At 40.3% G+C, this 19,749-nt stretch overlaps 1 protein-coding gene across 37 annotated transcripts in view; it reads left to right on the top strand.

Annotated features, from left to right (window-relative positions):
- LOC118400733 (uncharacterized) overlaps nucleotides 1–19,749 on the top strand; it is a 126,585-nt gene that overhangs the window by 42,738 nt on the left and 64,098 nt on the right. For 6 of the 37 annotated variants that reach the window (XR_008075333.1, XR_008075339.1, XR_008075337.1 and 3 more), the window contains one exon: nucleotides 2,007–2,096. The exons of 17 other annotated variants lie outside the window; for them this stretch is intronic. The gene's annotated coding sequence lies outside the window, so the exon portion shown is untranslated. 14 more of the 37 variants (XR_008075307.1, XR_008075303.1, XR_008075301.1 and 11 more) reach the window with 6 other exon arrangements.

The raw sequence follows: 19,749 nt of genomic DNA, 5'->3' as shown, positions 1-19,749 counted from the left end.
ATTTGTACTACAGCATTGGAAATGAGGATCTATCCAAACACTGTTTATTAAATGCGAGAATGCTGAACAACATTTTCTGACCAATAGGCTTGTTTTTCGTAATATTTGGCAAAGGTTTCTTTGCTTCAGTCAAGAGTTCCTGTCTCAACTTGCATGTGTAAGGGAAGCAGACAGCTGCAGATTTAATATAACTGCTGGGTTACGGTTTTCGTCCTCTTCTTCTGAGTAAGTGTTCTCATATTTTTAATCAAAACTGAACCCTACACAAATTGAAACCGAAACAGTTCTGTGTGGAAAACACAGACATAGAAAACAATCACTGATAACCAAAATGCGGAAAACAGGCAACCGAAGTATGATTCTCAACGATCGATCGACAGCTGCGTCTGATTGAGAACCATACCAGGCCAAACACAGAAATACAACATAGAAAAAAGAACATAGACTACCCACCCCAACTCACGCCCTGACCAAACTAACACAAAGACATAATAAAGGAACTAAGGTCTGAACTTGACAGTGACAGTAATAATATTGCACACATATTCAGAAATCTGCAAGTTTTTATACTACTTCTATATTGCACCGTTACCAACATGATATTTTTTTTTAAATCAATTAATTTCCCTGTAATCTGCTGAGATTGTGCACGTTTTCAGGCTTTGAAGGGAGTTTTCACTGGATTTATTAGAAATGTGAAATTGACCTGGCAAGCCTGTCTCTGCCTGAGCATGATCACAACAAAAGTAGCTGTGCAGCACGTTTTTTAAAGGAAGAGGAGGATGGTTGCAGACGTTCGCATTCATGCAAGAAGGTAAGCTATTTACTAAACTGTTAATCAATATGTTAACTAAAATTGTATGTGGTGTATTGGCGAGCAATCCATGTTCCCTTTGTCTTTATTTGTAATTAATGTTAGCTCATGTATGTATGTCTTTCGGTGGAATCCAACATGCATTGACAATGTCCGAAAGCCGCATTGTATCAGATATACTTCATCATGAGATTGAAATTGGTAGGCTCATCCAAACAATTCATTAACGTGCAATTGTTACTTTGCATGTTTTTACCTTATATTTATTTACTGCTTGCTAATGATTAGCGTGCTAGCTAGTGGTTAGCGTGCTAGCTAGCGGTTAGCGTGCTAGCTAACGGTTAGCGTGCTAGTTTAGCATAATTGGTCAGAATGTATTTGATTCAGAATACATGTTTGTGGTTAACCCAATGTTACATGCATTGGAAAATAATATTGCCAGTGTAACTTGAATTGGTTTACAAGCTAGCTAGAAAAGCCAGTTCCTTTTCATCTGTTTTGTCAAGTCATAAGCATGCATGTGTGCTGAAATATTTAAATAAATCGCCTAATTTAATTATTTTATTTACGTTTTGGCAGTTTTTTTTAATCACCCTTTCTTACCCAAAGAGAAATAAGTTGCTAGTTAGTTTGGCTTTGCACTCAAAAGAGTGAAACACCACAACAGGAATAAGGATTGTGTAAAGTGTCAAATTTGGTAGTACTGCCAATTCACATGTCTTCCTTTAGCCATATCACTCATACTGTTTCTCGTTTAGTCCATCCATAAAAGCAGATGTGCTTTAGTTGCATCCAGGAACTTGTATAATGTGCTTATGTTATGCTTATACTTGCTTTTTTACCTTGAAAGTGGTCTTAAAAAAGGAATTTGTAATAGATGTTTGTGGGACCTCATTCAGTCAATGATAACAGTCATTGGTGTCCCCCAGCCCATCCCCTTTGTTGTGTGCCGAGCAATCTTGTCATTCTTTTAGAATCTTGTCTTTCTTTACGAAGGCACTGCAGAGGCTAAGAAAACATATGGAAACTCTAAAAGAAACATAATTCAACGTGTAGGCCAGATTTGAAAAGGAAATAATAAATCCCGAAGCTCAGGTTTGTCAGTTGTTTAGAATGAGGATACTGGGGATTGTGTAATCATATTCAATTGCCTAAGTGGCACATGACTAATTTAATATTATTGTATCCTTAGATGTCATACACCGAGGCTGCCAGTACCTCTGGATCGATTGTCCATGTGTTGGATGATGCACAACCGTTGGTCAGAACTGACAGTGTTTACGTAAGTTAGTGTCATTCAACACCAGCACATCGTTCTTGTGAATCTGCTTTGTAAATCAAAGACAGGCAAGTCTGCACTTTCATCCCATATTCATTGTATTGTAACAAAATGTGAAGTAGAGGAGCACAGAGCCATAACTAATCAAAAAGTCCAAATACTTTGTGTTATCTCTCTAGTTATCTAAGATGCTTTTTTCTGCAATACAGTTGACCAAAGCTATGCTTGGATACAAGACTGATGACTCGATATCTAGTATTGAGAATAGTGAAGATGGTTATGTCCCAGGGCCATCAGGATCATCAGAGGAAGGCAGTTTCTATGAAGAAAATCTGACTGGTATGCCTATACCTATACCTCTGATATGTCAGTGCATTTTCACTCTGTAGTCAAATGACATGTTATTGGTCACATGTACATGGTTAGCAGATGTTTATACGAGTGTAGCGAAATGCTTGTGCTTCTATTTCCGATTGTGCAGTAATATCTAACAAGTAATCTAACAATTTCACAACAACTACCTTATCTCTTCAACCGATCGCTGCTCACAGCTGCCCGCCCGCCCAGCATCACTACTCTGGATGGTTCTGACTTAGAAAATGTGGACAACTACAAATACCTAGGTGTCTATTTAGACAGTAAATTCTCCTTCCAGACTCACATTAAGCATCTCCAATCCAAAATTAAATCTAGAATCAGCTTCCTATTTCGCAGCAAAGCATCCATCACTCATGCTGCCAAACGTACCCTCGTAAAACTGACTATCCTACCGATCCTTGACTTCGGCGATGTCATTTACAAAATAGTCTCCAACACTCTACTCAGACTGCAATCCAACTTCCTCATCCCCATACTGTTATCATTTAATTTATTTTGCTCCTTTAACCTGTGTGCTCCTTTGGCTGGCCCCAGTATCTCTACGTGTATACTCATCTTCTGCACATCTATCACTCCAGTGTTTAATTGATATTTTGTCATTATTTCAGCTCACTGGCCTATTTATTGCCTTACCTCTGTTATCCTACCTCATTTGCACACTTTATATACAGTGGGGCAAAAAAGTATTTAGTCAGCCACCAATTGTTCAAGTTCTCCCACTTAAAAAGATGAGAACAGGCCTGTAAAAGGTACACTTCAACTATGACAGACAAAATGAGAAAAAACAATCCAGAAAATCACATTTAGGCTTGGCTGTCTGAGCAGCTCTCAATCAGAGTCAGGTGATTCTCGTAGTCTCTGATTGGGAACCATTTAACTAGCCTGGGTTTCCATACTGTTATTTTGGGTGATTGTTCCTGTCTCTGTGTAGTTTCACCAGATAGGCTGTAATAGGTTTCACTCCAGTTTGTTTTTTTGTATATTATAAGTTATTTCATGCCACTATGGCCTATTTATTCCACAATCTTTGTTAAAGACTACCTGCATTTATCCTACCTCATTTGCACAAACGTATACTGACGTTTTCAAATGTATATAACAGAGGTTTGTTTTTCCATGTAAGTCTTCACAAGGTTTTTGCACACTGTTGCTGGTATTTTGGCCCATTCCTCCATGCAGAGCTCCTCTAGAGCAGTGATGTTTTGAGGCTGTTGCTGGGCAACACGGAAAATCAACTACCTCCAAAGATTTTCTATGGGGTTGAGATCTGGAGACTGGCTAGATACAGGAGATAGTATAGAGCCAGTACACTTCATATGGGCGGTGTGTTTGGGATCATTGTCATGCTGAAAGACCCAGTTTCATCTTCAATGCCCTTGCTGATGGAAGGACTTTTGATAAAATTATTACATGGCCCCATTTTCTTTTATTTAAGTGGATCAATTTGGTCCCTTTGCAGAAAAACAGCCCTCAATGTTATGATGTTTCCACCCCTTGCTTCATAGTAGGTATGGTGTTCCCAGATTTGATGCACCTGTACAGACCCTCACCTTCTGGATGGTAGCCTTTGAACAGGCAGTGGCTATTTTGTTTCATCTGACCATATGATCTTTTTCCCTTTCTGTGACATCGGAATGCCATGTAGTTGTCCTGAGGGCCTGGTAGTTTGCCCCGCAGGGGGACACGTCTGGCAGTGCAGGACCTGAGTCCCTCTGGCAGCAGTGTGTTACTGATGGTAGGCTTTGTTACTTTGGTCCCAGCTCTCTGCAGGTCATTCACTAGGTCATCTGTAAAGGTTCTGGGTTTTTGCTCACCGTTCTTGTGATCATGTTGACCCCACGGGTGAGATCTTGCATGGAGCCCCAGATCAGGGAGATTATCAGTGGTCTTGTATGTCTTCCATTTCCTAATAATTGCTCCCACAGTTGATTTCTTCAAACCAAGCTTTCCACCTATTGCAGATTCAGTCTTCCCAGCCTGGTGCAGGTCTCCAATCTTGTTTCTGGTGTCCTTTGATCAGCTCTTTGGTCTTGGCCATGAGTGGAGTTTGAGTGTGACTGTTTGATTTTGTGACACAGGTGTCTTTTATACTGATCTGCAGCTCATTCACTGGTCCCCCCATAGTTTGGGATGTGACCAGGTGCCATTAATACTAACCCTGGAGGCTGAGGAGCCTTGTTAAAGAATCAAGTTACCACTGTCTGTGAGAGCCTGAAATCTTGATTGTTTGTAGGTGACCAAATACTTATTTCACAGTCATTTGAACATGGAGCACAAAAGAGGGCTGACAATGCATTTTTGTGGGATCCCATTTTGTCTGTCATAGTTGAAGTGTACCTATGATGAAAATTACAGGCCTCTCATCACCTGGTAGAACTTGCACAATTGGTGGCTGACTAAATACAGGACCCAGTGCATAGACGTTTTCTATTGTATTATTGACTGTATGTTTGTTAATTCCAGCTGTAACTTGTGTTGTTCATTCTTAGATGCACTATTGCTCTTGGCCAGATGGGTTACGCAGTGTGATTGAGAACTTGTTCTCAGCTTGCCTACCTGGTTATATAAAGGTGAAATTAAAAAATAAGAATAAGAACATGTACTATGTGTCAGGTAGGGTGGAAGATGATATGATCCTACAAGTATATACAAAGCACTTCATGATGACGTAATGTAATGTGCCCAAGAAGATAGTCATTTAGCTCAGTTACTATGCTTTCTTGGGAACAGGAAAATGACTGGTCCTTTATTACATCCAATGTTTTATTAGCAGACTGGCTAGGGATTTGAATATGTATGTAAGCAGCAGCCACTGGTCAATGTCAGTGATGGCTGTTTAATCCGTCTGGGACGGCCTTGAGATAGAAGCTGGTTTTTCAGTTTTACTCCCAGCTTTGATGCACCTGTAGGACCTCACCTTTTGGATGATAGTCTGGGTGAACAGGCAGTGGCACTGGTATTGTCCTTGAAGATCAAAGGGCCTTCCTGTGACATTTGGTCCTGGGAGCAAGACGTAGTTTGCCCCCGGTGATGCTGGTTTTCCTTTATAATCTCTGATTGAGCTATAGACCCTGCCACATAGGTCTCGTGTCTGGCGGTGATACAGCCCGACAGGATGTCTCTATACTGACACTGTAGGTTGTTTGATTGCCTTTGGGAGGGAGCCAAATTAGCACTGTTTGACCTTCTTCACCATACTTCTGTCATTTCAGTTTCCGGTTGCCTTTGTTTTTGGTGACACTCCTGAGGTTGAAGGGCGCTTTGCACCTTCTTCACCATACTTCTGCCATGATTAAAAGCAGTGGTTCGTGCTGCCCTCTGCTTTTTCCTGAAGTCCATCTATCATCTTTTTGTTTAGTTGACGTTGAAGTGTGAAGTTATCTTCCTGACAACCACACCGATGCACTTGCACTGACTCACTCCCTCAGAGTATACATCAATGCTGTTGTCTAAGTTGGTAATCAAGCCTATCCACTGTCCACGTGTCGTCTGCAAACTTGATGATTGGAATCAGATTGGTGCATGGCCACCAGCATTGGTAAACAGGGACCAGGAGCACTGAGAATGCACCCCTGTTTTAGTTTCTGTCTATAGGCTGGTTGATGCCAGCACAGAACGGTTCAGTTTGGATTGACAGTGGTTGAAAATTTACACCATCCTGATGGAGTCCCTTCATTTACAGATGAGTGTTTGTTTCTGTACATGGCTGATGCGTGAAGAAACCGTGGCTGTAGCCTCTGATAACGTATCCCGAGTGAGCTATGTTTCCAGTGAAACAGAGAATGTTACAATGGTCTACCTTGTTGTCAAGAGACTGGACATTAGCCATACAGGGAGCGGTGAGCGACGTGCCCGTTATGACCAGATTGCTCCGTTTCCCCTTCTGGTTGCGCCATTGTTTTTGGTGAAACTGAATGATTCCATTGTTTTCCAGGAGAGATGTCAGGTCCAAACAGAGGAAAGCTGGGAAAAAGATATTCACTGGTCAACATGTTTAACTGTCTTCAGTCAGTGCATCTTATATCTGGCAAAAAATGTTCTTCCCGGTTGTGCATTGAATAAGACTTAAGATTTTATTTTGTACAGTGTCTTTTAGAAACTATGTCATTAAAAAATGGAATACTGCACTGATTGCGCATCAGAGAATGACTCTGAGAAACATCTCTGTCAGTTATGAAGAAAATCTGACCATGCCAGCACAGAACATGGTTCAGTTTGGATTACAATGTCCTGTTCAACATGTTTTCCACCCTGAGGATGTCTGCCTTCATTTCAGCCAATGACCAAGGGAAAACTGGGACCAAAGGCAGTATCTGTAGGGTTTGTGTTTCCTACTGTCTTCAGTCAGTGCATTTTCACTCTGTAGTGTCAACTTATGGCCGTACTGTGCTGGTCCAATCCTGTCTTTATCAGTTAGTGTATTTCCAACCATGCCAGCACAGAACGGTTCAGTTTGGATTGGACACAAGTCAAGACGTTAGATCTGGAACTAATGTGTCAGGATAGATGATAACACAGAAGGATTACCACGCTTTACATTGTTTTTCTTGAGGGTGGGAACTTGATTTAATAGGTATTGCTTTTATTAGAAGGTTTACATTGCAAACAGATTGTTGGGCTTAGATTCCATACAGATTGAGTCTGCCTTGATGTCAGCATTGCACATTCTCCTCTCACATCCTTATCTATGTAGTTATTTAGTTGGGATTGTTAGTTTAATTTCAACACACTCTCTGCAGATACAGCTGTAACCTTGTAGAGTTAATACAGAGAGATGTTCAAGTACGGTATTGTAGTCAACATTTATTTAATGTAGTCATTCATAATGCCATCTCTTTAGAAAGTTGACAAAGGAACTAAAAGGTATTGGTCGACAATAGAGGTGGATGCAGTTGAAGATTCCTTGATGAACTTTATCCGAATGGGGAAAAATGCCTGGGAAACGCATGCATTTCTGCTTCTCCCCAAGCGCTAGTAAACAGGGACTGCAGAGCAGTACAGTTCTATGTACACAACAGAATAGTTGCAGATCAGAGAAAATAATTGTATGAGATGCTTCTGGTTATCTTGGTGTACTTCTGAGGATTTAATGGGACTTACTTGACTTAAGCTCACAGGCAGATGACGAATTTCCTCTTTCTCACTGTTCAGGGGAAGTTTTTCCAGGTGGATGGTTCACTTTTGGAGTGACTAAGGTCTCAAGAATACAAAGCCTGCTGACTTTGAATGTTACAGAAAATAAAGAAAATTCTAAACTATTAATCTGTTACTTGGATATATTGAATCCATTACTAAATTGGTTGTTCCAGTTTAAATACTTTAATGAAGAACTGCACTACAGCCGTTGAGTTGCCTTCCGTGTTGCATCATTCTGGCATTCTACATTAATATTTTCAGTCATAAAATAGAAATAATGTGTCAAATATCGAGAATTTAAAATGGTTAATTATTTTACGCTTCCATTAGGTACAACTTAGGCAGTTGGATAGCTTTTATAGATTTCATAGGAGGCATTCTCTCGATGGTTGATGGCAAAGCATTGCAATGCATTGAGTGGCTGCTGCCAACATACAGCCCCTTTAATAATGAATAATTTGATGTAATAAATGTATCACTAGTCACTTAAACAATGCCACTTTATATAATGTTTACATACCCTACATTTCTGCCATTTAAATAGTTGAGGCTGTGTGTAAGTTTATAGATGGTGTTCAAGGTACAAAGTGTTCAACCTCCTTTCTTACAGACCTTTAGTGCTCCCCTGTGGAATATCACGTGTCGTTACATGGGGATCAACATGTGTTTTTGAGGGTTGAAAAAAAAAAAACATGGATAATGTTAGAATAAAATCATGCCGAGGAAGCTTTATTCAAAAGACGAAGGATGAGACACGACGTGTCGTACAGTGTCAGGCTTCAGTTCAAAAGAAAAACGATAGTCACTGCCTCGCAGTCCAACCAACAGTATTTTAAACTAAGCACAGTTTGAAGGCTAAGCAAAAGTCATTCATATTTCACAAACGTAAGGCAACACTACATCTATTCCAGATGAAGGGGTGCTTTTTATTCGTATAAAATAATAATTTATATAAGCGTTGTCTTATGTGGCAATATCCAGGTCTTTCTTGCAAAAGTGGGTTCTTTTGGCAAGAGAGACCTGGTTACCACAGAACCCAGCAGTTATATTTCATCTGCAGCTGTCTGCTTCCCTTACATGTGCAAGTTGAGACAGGCCCTTTTGACTCAAGCAAAGAGAACTTTGGCCAAATATTATGACAAACAAGCCTACTGGTCAGAAAATGTTGTTCAGCATTCTCGCATTTCATAAACACTGTGTTTGGATAGATCCTCATTTCCAATGCTGTAGTACAAATAGTTCCACCTGAGAATTTGTCAGTGTTGCTATATATTGAAAATGTGAGGAATTTTGGCGCGATGGTGTGAGTCAGATGTGCCTCCTTCGGATTAATACAAACTTGAATCGGAAATTCACTTATATTAGTCCGGTCAGCACTTACCTCTTCTCTTTGGTCAACAAATCCAATGAAGAAATAAACATTCTACTAAAAGGGTATACTTCATAGCTCACAAGAAACCAACAACACACACCACAGATCATTTAACTGCAATAAAACTTTATAGAAACAGAATTCTTTGGAACATGGTGATGATAAATTAACATTTGCCTAACTAGAATAACAAGTGGATTAATATTAATCTCTAGTTGATACTGAGGGACATGTTCTGTCATCACACCAGCGTACTAGATACTCTGGATACTCCTAAGGGTTTGAAGCAGTCCATCTTCAGGAAGAGAACACTCTTCGAGAAGTTTCTCATAGGAAAAGTCTGTTCCAACAGTACTTCCGACAGTAGCTGCTGCTGCTCATGCAGAACAGCCTGGATCGGTGGGCGCTGGATAATTTCTGTCACCTGCCCTTTGTGGTTTGGGGTTGAAAGGGCAGTGGAGGTAAAAGGGCAGTGTCGTCAGGGTTTGGCCGGGGTAGGTCGTCATGGTAAATAAGAATTTGTTCTTAACTAACTGCGCAATTTAAATAAAGGTAAAAAATAAATAAAATGAAGGTGTGCGTGTGTGCGACCCCTTACAACTGGCTTTGCTCCATCTCTTCAGAAAGAGACTCTTCATCCACCTCCAAGATCGAGGGCAGTGATGGAGAGACACACACTGGGAAGAAAGGCCCAGACTTAAAGTTAACGTCCCAGTGAATGGGCTTCACTCTCTTCCTGCGCCCTCGTTGGCTATTCTCCCGCTCGGCCTTGGCACGGGAGGCGGGCATGTGCCCCCGCTTGATAGGAGGCTGTTCTGCCAGTGGGACCAAGGGGGTCAAGAGGGTATCAAAGGGGCACTTCTCGCCCGCCTGCACGGCTCTCCTATTGGTCAGTAAAGGGGAGTGGTCGGTGCGACCTGTGTGGCTGGGCGTAGGTCTGGTCAGGGGGTGACAGCCATCATCTCCACAGACTAAAGGTGGACCACAGAGGAACAACCTCTCAGTGCTACTGAAGGACAGGGGCTCAGAGGGTAATATGATTTGTTTGTCACCCAGTTGCTCTGGTAGCTGCTGGTCCAGCATAGCAGACTGGATCTGTAAGAGCTGGATCCTCTTCGACACACGCCGTGATCTGGCATTGGCAGGCCGGGCTGGCACTGGGGAGGCAGGTGGGGCAGGCACTCGGCTGGAAGGAACCGGAGAAGCAGATGGAATAGGCACCAGAAGGTCAGGCACATGGCTGACCATTGGGGTAGGCAATGGGATGGCTATCTGGGCAGGTGAGGCTGCAACTGCAATGGTTGGCAGCACAGGGAAAGAATTGGTGCTCTCCCTCCTACCCATAGAGTTTATAAGCTCTAAGGTCTGATTAGGGAACCTCAGAGTGCTGCCATCAGTATGTCTTGTTATCCTAGCTATCCCGGTCTTGGGTCGAGCCAGGCTTCTGCTGGCCTGGACCTCCGGCTGGAGGACATCCACAGGAGAACATGGCGGCTGCAAGAGGCTGCCGTCGGACAGAGACCGTCTGGCCTGAGCAGGAGGAGAGCGGGGCCTTTGGTCCTGGATGTTAGACCTCTGGAGAGGATTGGCCTGGATCCTGATCTCAGACTGCCTGCATGGAGTCCCAGATAAAGGAGCAACTGCCTTGGCTGTAGTGGAGCATAAATTGGGTCTCCTAGGGATGCTTCCTGGTGTCTGTGGTCTGCTGGATTTAACCTCTGGCTCCTTCTTGTGGCTGGAGGTAAATGTGCTCCCTCCGGTTTTAGTTTTAACCGGACCCAGACGCTTGCTACCCATCTGTCCCTCCAGCTGCAGACGAGGCATGCGAGGCACCTTGAGGGTGTTTTTGTTCCTTTGGACAGTGAGAGAGGTCACAGTGAGCATTGGGAGGCTGATGGGTGGAATGGCCATTGGAAGCCTTCCCATGTCAGCCCTCTCTTTAGTCACATTGTGGAAGTGGGATCGGCTATTCTTTCTCCCTGGTGGCATTGGCTGTAGGACAATATCACTGGCACACCGGACACTGAGGATGTCTGTCAGGCTGTTCTCAGAACTGTTCTGACTGGTCTCTTGTGTCCTAGTCCTGGACTTCCCTCTGTCTTTCATGGCTGTGAGAGTCACAGTGGAAGAGCAAACAACATGTTTGAGAATAAGAATATAGAATAAATTACATATATTACAATTTAATTTGATCAAAGTTGTTATTATAAACTAGTGTGTCTCCACTTTCAAAGGACATTCCAATTCCTGCCAAAATGTTCACAAATTCATAAAAATGAAAGATTCACAGACTAAGGCCTACCTTCAATTTGGACTTCCAGATAATTTGCACACGTAGGATTTGACTGTACAGTTTCAACAAAATATTATTGAAAACAGAAACACAAGACCACAATACCTACTTTAAAGAAATACTTTTTTTGTCACAAATCACAAAACATAACAGTTTTTCTTACAGTTATTGATCAAATAAAGTTCTCATAATATAAAAGTAGTGTATTTGAGATTATTAGGTCCTACCTCAGTTCAGGAAGAGCATCAATGACCTGGTCTATGGAATTTCTTATTTTAACAAAAGAATGCTTCATTATGACATCATGTACATTATGACATAGTAGCCGTCCACATAATAAAAGTTTGTCAAAACCACTTGAATAGGCATGAAATGTCAAATTGGGTACAATAGGCCTAATTCAACAATTGAATAAAAATAATCGTTTGACAGTAAATGTTCAGTTTATTGGCTTTTATTTTCATTACAGTAGTGGTTTTGAATGTATTAAAATGAGAGTAGACCTAGTGAGTTACGTGGAACTCGATCGCTCATTGAACATCTGTGTGGAACGTTCGCTGCTGAAGCCACACAGACGCCTTTGAAAAACATTCACGATTTTAGTTTCATATTCATTCAACTTATTACTGCCAATAAATTCCCAGTACTGAAATAAATCTGACAATCGCAATTATCTATTTATTATAGAAGGATCCTCTTAGAATCGAGAATCACTGTGCTGTCAATGTTTTTGATTATGTCCAAGTAGGAACATAGCTACAGGTATTTTGACTTCTATACTATAATAGTAGCAGTTGTGTGTGTTTTCCTGTCGTGCATTCGTTTTGAGTCAACGCTAAACCCACAATATTTTGGTTCCATTTGGTATTAGCACCGTCAATAGGGGAAGTGACATGCCTGATGCCTAAATTAATGTTGTAGAGCATGACCAAACACATTTCAATTTCACTTTTGAAATACAATAAATAGCCTGTTAAATTTGATCGACAAAATTTATTAAGTTCATAAATGATATGTTGGCAATTTTTTGATTATGTCCAACTCAACCAAAAATGAAAGTACTAAATAGTAATGGAATTAAGCCAGTGTCTTAGATTGAACTATCCAAGCAATGTAAATATATCCTTTAAAATGCCAATGATGACTGCCTGGCCTTTGATTTGTCAACTAAACACAATTCAATATTACTTTTGTAATACAGTAAATAGCCTAAAGTTAAGGCTCTCTTACAAACTAATGTAACAGTATTTATTCAACCTTAAAATAAGTAACAGATCCATGGCCACATTTTGAGGTTACTGTAACTATACATGTATTCATATGTAAAGTTAATCATATAAAATGTGCATGTTCAGGATAGCATGCATACTATACTGTAGGTTGTGGAGATCTGTGGAGATATTCACAATTGCTGAAATCAATGTAGAATCTCGAACGGCACTGATCACTTGCACCATGTCATCTCAACTTCAAACCAGGTCATTTGGTTTTGCTATTTGATGAAGCACAGTGTGGTTTAGTCGCCAGGGTTGTGGGTGTGATTCCCACGGGTGACCAGTTTGACCGTATGCTCAATGACTACAATGTAAATAACCAGTGGTGGAAAAAGTACTCAATTGACATACCTTTTTTTTACAATATATTTATTGCCATTTCTTTTTTTGTTACAATTTAACAATCATCAGAATATGATACAGATAATGAATGCCCTGTTATTCCTTCCACCTAAACAAAACACCATGCAACATGGGAGCACATCGTGCAAAACCCTTCCCTCCCCAACACAGGAACTCCCCCTCCCTCCCCTCTACTGATATTAGCTTCACTGATTAACAACAAAAAAAGAAACAGAATGACCTTCACATTCCATGCTAGAAAATAAATGATTCAACACAAAAACAAATAATAATAATAGATTAATGAAGAAAGTAGTAATGAGGCAGCTACGGTGACGTCTCTAGAAACTACTGAAAGTCCCCCCAGACATCAGTAAATTCAAAGGGTTTATTATGTCAATTGCATGTTATTCTATCAGATGGAATATAGAAAGATAGTTCTTTTAGCCACATCTGCTTGCTTGGCGGAGTGTCACTCTTCCATATAATAGCTGTGCCAATTTAATGAATCTGGTTTTGCTACAAATATAATACATTTGTACAGTAATCTAATCAGACCTACATACTAAGGTCCAATATTCATCCTCTGTAAAACTTCAAACAGTTCCATTCTATGCAGTCAAAAGCTTTTTCCGGTCATTCTCTACATAATGCATAATATTAAATCATCTTCTGATATTATCAGGAGATGAGCGGTTTCTTACAAAGCCTGTTTGGTCCATATCAACCAAGTCCGGTAGAACCTTATCCAGTCTAAGAGCAATGAGTTTCGCAAGAATATATGAAGTGTTCAATAGAGATAGATATTGGTCTATACGACACACAAAGCATAGGATCTTTCCCAGGTTTTAACAAAACTGTGATCAGTGTCTGGGAGCTTTTCTGTCTCAATGGCATAATTAAACGTACTGCAAAGAGGCTCAATTAGTTTGGGTAAAAAGGATCGATAGAATTCAATAGGGAATCCGTCTAACCCTGGTGATTGTCCCCCAGCAGTGTTGAAAATGGATTCCCTAATTTCCTCTGATGTCATCTCTTTCTCCAAGTGCTCTCTATCCTCCTCATGAAAGTTTGTAAATTGGGTTTCTTCAAAAACTCATGCATTGTGGCAGGGGCATCCCCTTCAGACTTGTACAATGTTTCATAAAACTCCCTGAAGACTAGATTAATTTCCTCAGGACTGTGAACAACTGTGTTAATGGGTAGCTTAATAGAGCTAATAACTCTACTAGCATCCTCTCGTCTTATCTGCCAAGGAAGTAACTTTCCTGCTTTATCTCCATGTTCTTAGTGGTTTTGTTTTGTTCTCCTGAGAGTATTTTCCACTTCATGGGTCGTCAGGGTGTTATATTCCAATCACTTTGGTCTAATTGTTGTAGAGTTGAGTCGTCAAATGTTACACTATGTTCATTTTCCAGATCTATAATTTCATTCTCCAACGAATCTACTTGAGCCTTATACATCTGACAAGCATCTGAACTAAAGGATATGATTTGCCCCCTCAGATATGCAAGGAGAGCTTCTCATAAAATTAGGGAGGAGGCAGAGTTGTTATTGGTGCTAAAAAATATGTCTATATGAGTGTTCAGAAATGTTACAAATGTGGGACTATTTAGTAAATATGTACCAAACCTCCATCTTCTTGAGGGTGGCTGTGCTCTACAAACTGGTACTGAAGCCAGCAGGGCAGAATGATCTGATATACATCTTGGTAAGTACTTACACCCAGTAGTTAAACTTCCCAAGGCTGCAGGAATAAGAAATAAGTCTCTTCTAGAGTAACTGTTATGGACAGGGGAGTAAAATGAGTATTCTTTAACCTTTTGGTTGAGAAATCTCCATAAGTCTACGAGTCCAAAGTGTTTAATTTCTGCTTTTAACATTTTAGCTTCCTGTGTGAGGTTGATACTATTAGAGGAACATCTATCACTGGAAGGGTCCAGTACCAAGTTAAAATCCCCTGCCATTATTATCTCTGATGATGGGCACATTAACTTCAAAAAGATGTCTTGGCAAAATGTAGGATCATCATGGTTAGGACCATACACAACCACAATGGTAAAGGGCTCAGTATTAATGAAACCTTGAATGATCACAAACCTTCCCCCTTTGTCTTTATTCTGAGATTGTATCTGAAAAGGGCAATGCTTATTAATGAGTATGGCCACCCCTCATGCCCGAGATTTGAAAGATGAATAATGCACTTGGCCCACCCACGCTCTTCAGTTTATCATGCTCAGCGTCAGTCAGGTGTGTCTCCTGAAGAGCTATATCAACCTTATGCTGCTTTAGATCATTCAGAATGCGTTTGCGCTTGACTGGGCATTTAGTACCCCTAATGTTAAGTGTCACAAAAGTATAGTTATTAGGTGCAGACATCTTTAAAGAAAATAAGAAATAGGGAAAAGGAAAGAAACAAAATTGCATTGAGTGTTTACAACTTGTACAAAATAAAATTATGAAAGTTTAAAGTAGTAAACATCTCTTGAGCTAATACCCTGACCCTAACACAAACCCACCCAAACCCTCCCCAACTGAAGGAGTGAAAGAATCCATATCCTTAGATGCTAGTCTTTAAACTAGATGTACCTACTATGCATAGCATCACTCTAATTAGGTTAATTCAAAATGATATGTATATGGAATTAGAAGTGCATTGACTGTTCCTTGTAGCATAAAAATGTTGTTAGTCAAGTAACAAAATACAATTTTATTACAACAATAATGACCGGACTATTTAGCCCCACTTGAGCATGTCTCAACAACAACAACACCAACAGAGCCTACACGCACACCCAAATGTCAACCAATCGGCATTCCCCAATGCGCCCTGAGACCTGTGCCGCGAGGCGACAAAAGCGATGACCACAAACGCAACCCAGCAGGTCAGGAGAAAATGATATCAAGCTGTGATGTATAAATGAAAACCTTTAACAGACGATAACAATAATCTCTCATAAAATATGGACAAGTAGTTAAACAATCACCATCCTCCTGAGTTCACTGTCCCCCCCAAAATATTATATATATACACACACACCCACACACACATATGCACATACACAAGTGTAAAGCTATCAGCTAGTTGGCAAATAGGCGGCCAGCGAGTAACTTGTCTCGGTATCAGTAACGCTAGCATATATCTCTATCAATAAACAAGCCAGCAAACGTAATAGTAGCTCAAATTCCCTGAAGTAATATAAACATAGTTAGGCTTGAAACCCAGTCAAAAGCCACCTAACTATTTAACTAAACCCGACTGGACCTCTGCATAAATTAAAGTATACAGAAAAATTGTAACTACCTGGCATAGTGTGGACGTATAGTAGCTAAAGCTACAACCTTGTAAACTTAGCGACCTGGCTAAGTAGCACAGCCAACATTAGCTAACATCCAACTTTACCTCGCTAGTCATTATCGCGTTAGCCATCTAGCCAGCCATCCAGCCAGTCGATCATATGAGTAATTTCGTTGTTTCATCATTTGCTAACAGTTCACTATCCACTGTATCCAAGTTCAAAAGACAGTTCCTCGGGATGTAGTAGACAAGTCAGGAAGTTCTTTCCTCATGTATGTTTCAGCCATCTTCACAGAGTCAAATGTGCGCTCACCATTCTTGGTTTCGATCCACAAAGTCGCTGGGTAGCTCAGGCCGTATGCCAAGCCAGCCTGACGCAGAAGTCTCTTCAGTGGGGAGAAAGCCATCCTCCTCTTGTGTAGTGTGGGAGAAAGATCTGGAAAGATCATGATTCTGGCATCTCCATACTTGAGCGCTCCCTTTGCTCGGGCAGCAGAGAGGATGCGAACCTTGTTCTGGTAGTGTAGAATTGTAATGACAAATGCCCTGGGTGCAACCTGGCCAGGCAGCCGCCTCCGTAGGGTGCGATGGGCCCTCTCGATCTCCAGTGGGTGCGCGGGAGGGGGTAGATCCAGAATTTTGAGAATCCATTCCTGTAGAAAGCAGATCACGTCTCTTCCCTCCACGGCCTCTGGGAAACCTTGAAGTCTCAAATTCGATCGCCTTTGGAAATCTTTGTAATAATCTAATTTCTCCTCGAGATGCCATCCTCGAGATGGCATCTTCTCACTTCTTGTATTTTTGGTCCACTTCCTCGTGGACGTCCAGGATGGCAGCCTGGTGGTCAGCATGGGCTTTTTCTAACATTATCACTCGTCCCTTTGTGACTATCTGGTCTTCATGGAGTTTATCGACCAGTACATCAATTTTGCTGAGGTGTTCAGAAAGTGTCTCTTGGATTTTTGTTATACCCTCATCCATCTCCATTCTGAACCATGCTGGTGCTTCTTCCGAGCTAGTATCTGCCGAATCCGAAGAAGGGCTGTCAGAGAGGGGCATTGTTCCATGCCTTGTCTGACGCTTTGACATATTGGGCATCTTTTAATTTGGCGATACAATAGATGTTTTAACTTCCAACTCACTATTGACAAACAGGTAAACCGTGTCAAATGCCTTAAAAAGGTTTGAAAGTTTGAGGACGCTACGCAGACACGTCTTGTTAGAGCTTAGCCATTTCCGGAAGTCTCAATTGTCATACTTGAGTAAAAGTAAAGTTACCTTAGTAGAAAATTATTCAAATAAAAGTGAAAGTCAGCCAATAAAATACTACCTGAGTAAAAGTCTAAAAGTATTTGGTTTTAAATATAGTGGAAGTGATTAGCGAGTACACGAGATCAGAGGCAGTAGGGATGACCAGGGATGTTCTCTTGATAAGTGTGGGAATTGGACCATTTTCTGTCCTGCTAAGCATTCAACATGTAATGAGTACTTTTGGGTGTCAGGGAAATGTATGGAGTAAAAAGTACAATATATTCTTCAGGAATGTTGTTAAGTAAGTGTAAAATATGTCAAAAACATAAATAATAAAGTACAGATACAGTACTTTAAATTATTTTTACTTAAATACTTTATATCAAAATAAAGAAAGTCGCACACTCCATATATAAACTCCCATTTGTGTGTTATTTACAGTGGTGTAAAGTTCTTAAGCAGATTAAAAAACATGAGCTAGTGCACACCCAGCAAAATGTGTTTGTGTGGGGAAATAAACGATAAACTATCAAAATAAAGTCGCTCACTCCGCAGTGAAAGTTTCTAAAATCATCCTATGGAAGAGATACATAGATGATGTCTTTGTGCTCTGGGAAGGAAGTCAGCAGGAACTAAATGAATTCCAAACTCTACTAAACGAGAGCTCTGAATACCTCAATCACCATGCAGACTGATGAGAGAAAAATACACTACCTGGACTTATGGATCATCAAATAGAATGATGCAGTACACACATACTTATATACAAAGCCCACAGACCGCAATACCTTGCTATGTGTGAATAGTATGCATCCCCTTCCCCTCAAGAATGGTCAACCATACAGTCAGTTATGCAGGATTAAACAAATCTGTGGCCACCAGACAGATTTTGACAGCAATGCAAAAAAATAATGACAGATCAATTCAAAATGAGAGGCTACAAGGACAAAACTCTTGATGCTGCAATGATGAAAATATCTCAAAAACCAAGAGAGGAATGACTTAACTCAACCAAGGAAGAAAAACAACGCAACCATCTTTTGCACTAAATACACCAAGGGTTCGGAGAAAATTAAAGCAATCCTGAAAAAGGACTGGCATATTCTGCAATCAGACAAAAAAAATAATTGCACACCTTCAAGGAATCCCCGCTGGTGGTCTATAAGCGTGGTCACAATATTGGAGATAGCTTGGTGAGATCTGACATGCCCCCTGAGCTCACTCAGACACTCTTGACACCTATCCCAAATGGGAACTACAAATGTGGATCATGCGCACAGTGCAATAGCATTATAAAAACATCCTTCTTCAGACACCCACATACAGGTTGAAACATCCCTGTTAGGGGTAATCATCTCATGCAAGACCACGGGAGTAATCTATCTCATCATCTGTTCATGTGGAAAAGCCGACAAAGGGAGCCTTACAGGATATCCTCTCTAAAAACATTGACCCCTAGTGGTCTGAATATTGACTTTGATCTCAGGCCCTTCTTATGTACAATTCCTTCTATTATGAACAAGTCTTATAAATTGATATAATCTTTCTACAGCTTACTAGTGTACACCTTATGTTCCCCCTGTTGATGATGCTCATTATAGATTAATGTTGAACCAAAAGATTACATGTAACAAATATGAAATTAAATATGAAACAATTAAATATGTGAAATTGAATTAAACAATAATGTATGTGGATGCTAATATGATGTACGATATTCAATGATGTTTCTATACGATAACAATAACATATTAATATTTAATATGCCATAAACAATTGTTTTGTTTTTTAAATTCACTAATTCATTCTAATTAACTTAATCATTATGGCACTAATTGCACTGTTTGTCTACATAACCTGGTTCAAGTTTTCATAACATGACCCTGAAGAAGGCACAGTGATGCAAAAACATTGGTAAATACCCAATACATTACTGGGAGTTTATATATGGAGTGTGCAACTTTCTTTATTTTGATTTTTAAAAAGTATTTAAGTAAAAATACTTTAAAGTACTGTATCTGTACTTTATTATTTATGTTTTTGACATATTTTACTTTTACTTAACATTTCTAAAGAATATGATGTACTTTTTACTCCATATGTTTTCCCTGACACCCAAAAGTACTCATTACATTTTGAATGCTTAGCAGGACCGAAAATGGTCCAATTCCCACACTTATCAAGAGAACATCCCTGGTCATCCCTACTGCCTCTGATCTGGCGGACTCACAAATCACTAAACACAAATTATTTGTTTTTAAATGATGTCTGGGTGTGACTCTGGCTGATTTTTGCTTAATTTAAGGAATTTT

The sequence above is a fragment of the Oncorhynchus keta genome, chromosome 22 (assembly GCF_023373465.1).
Source record: "Oncorhynchus keta strain PuntledgeMale-10-30-2019 chromosome 22, Oket_V2, whole genome shotgun sequence".
In the NCBI taxonomy this organism is placed as follows: domain Eukaryota; kingdom Metazoa; phylum Chordata; class Actinopteri; order Salmoniformes; family Salmonidae; genus Oncorhynchus; species Oncorhynchus keta.
This window is presented reverse-complemented; position numbering and strand designations above follow the sequence as displayed.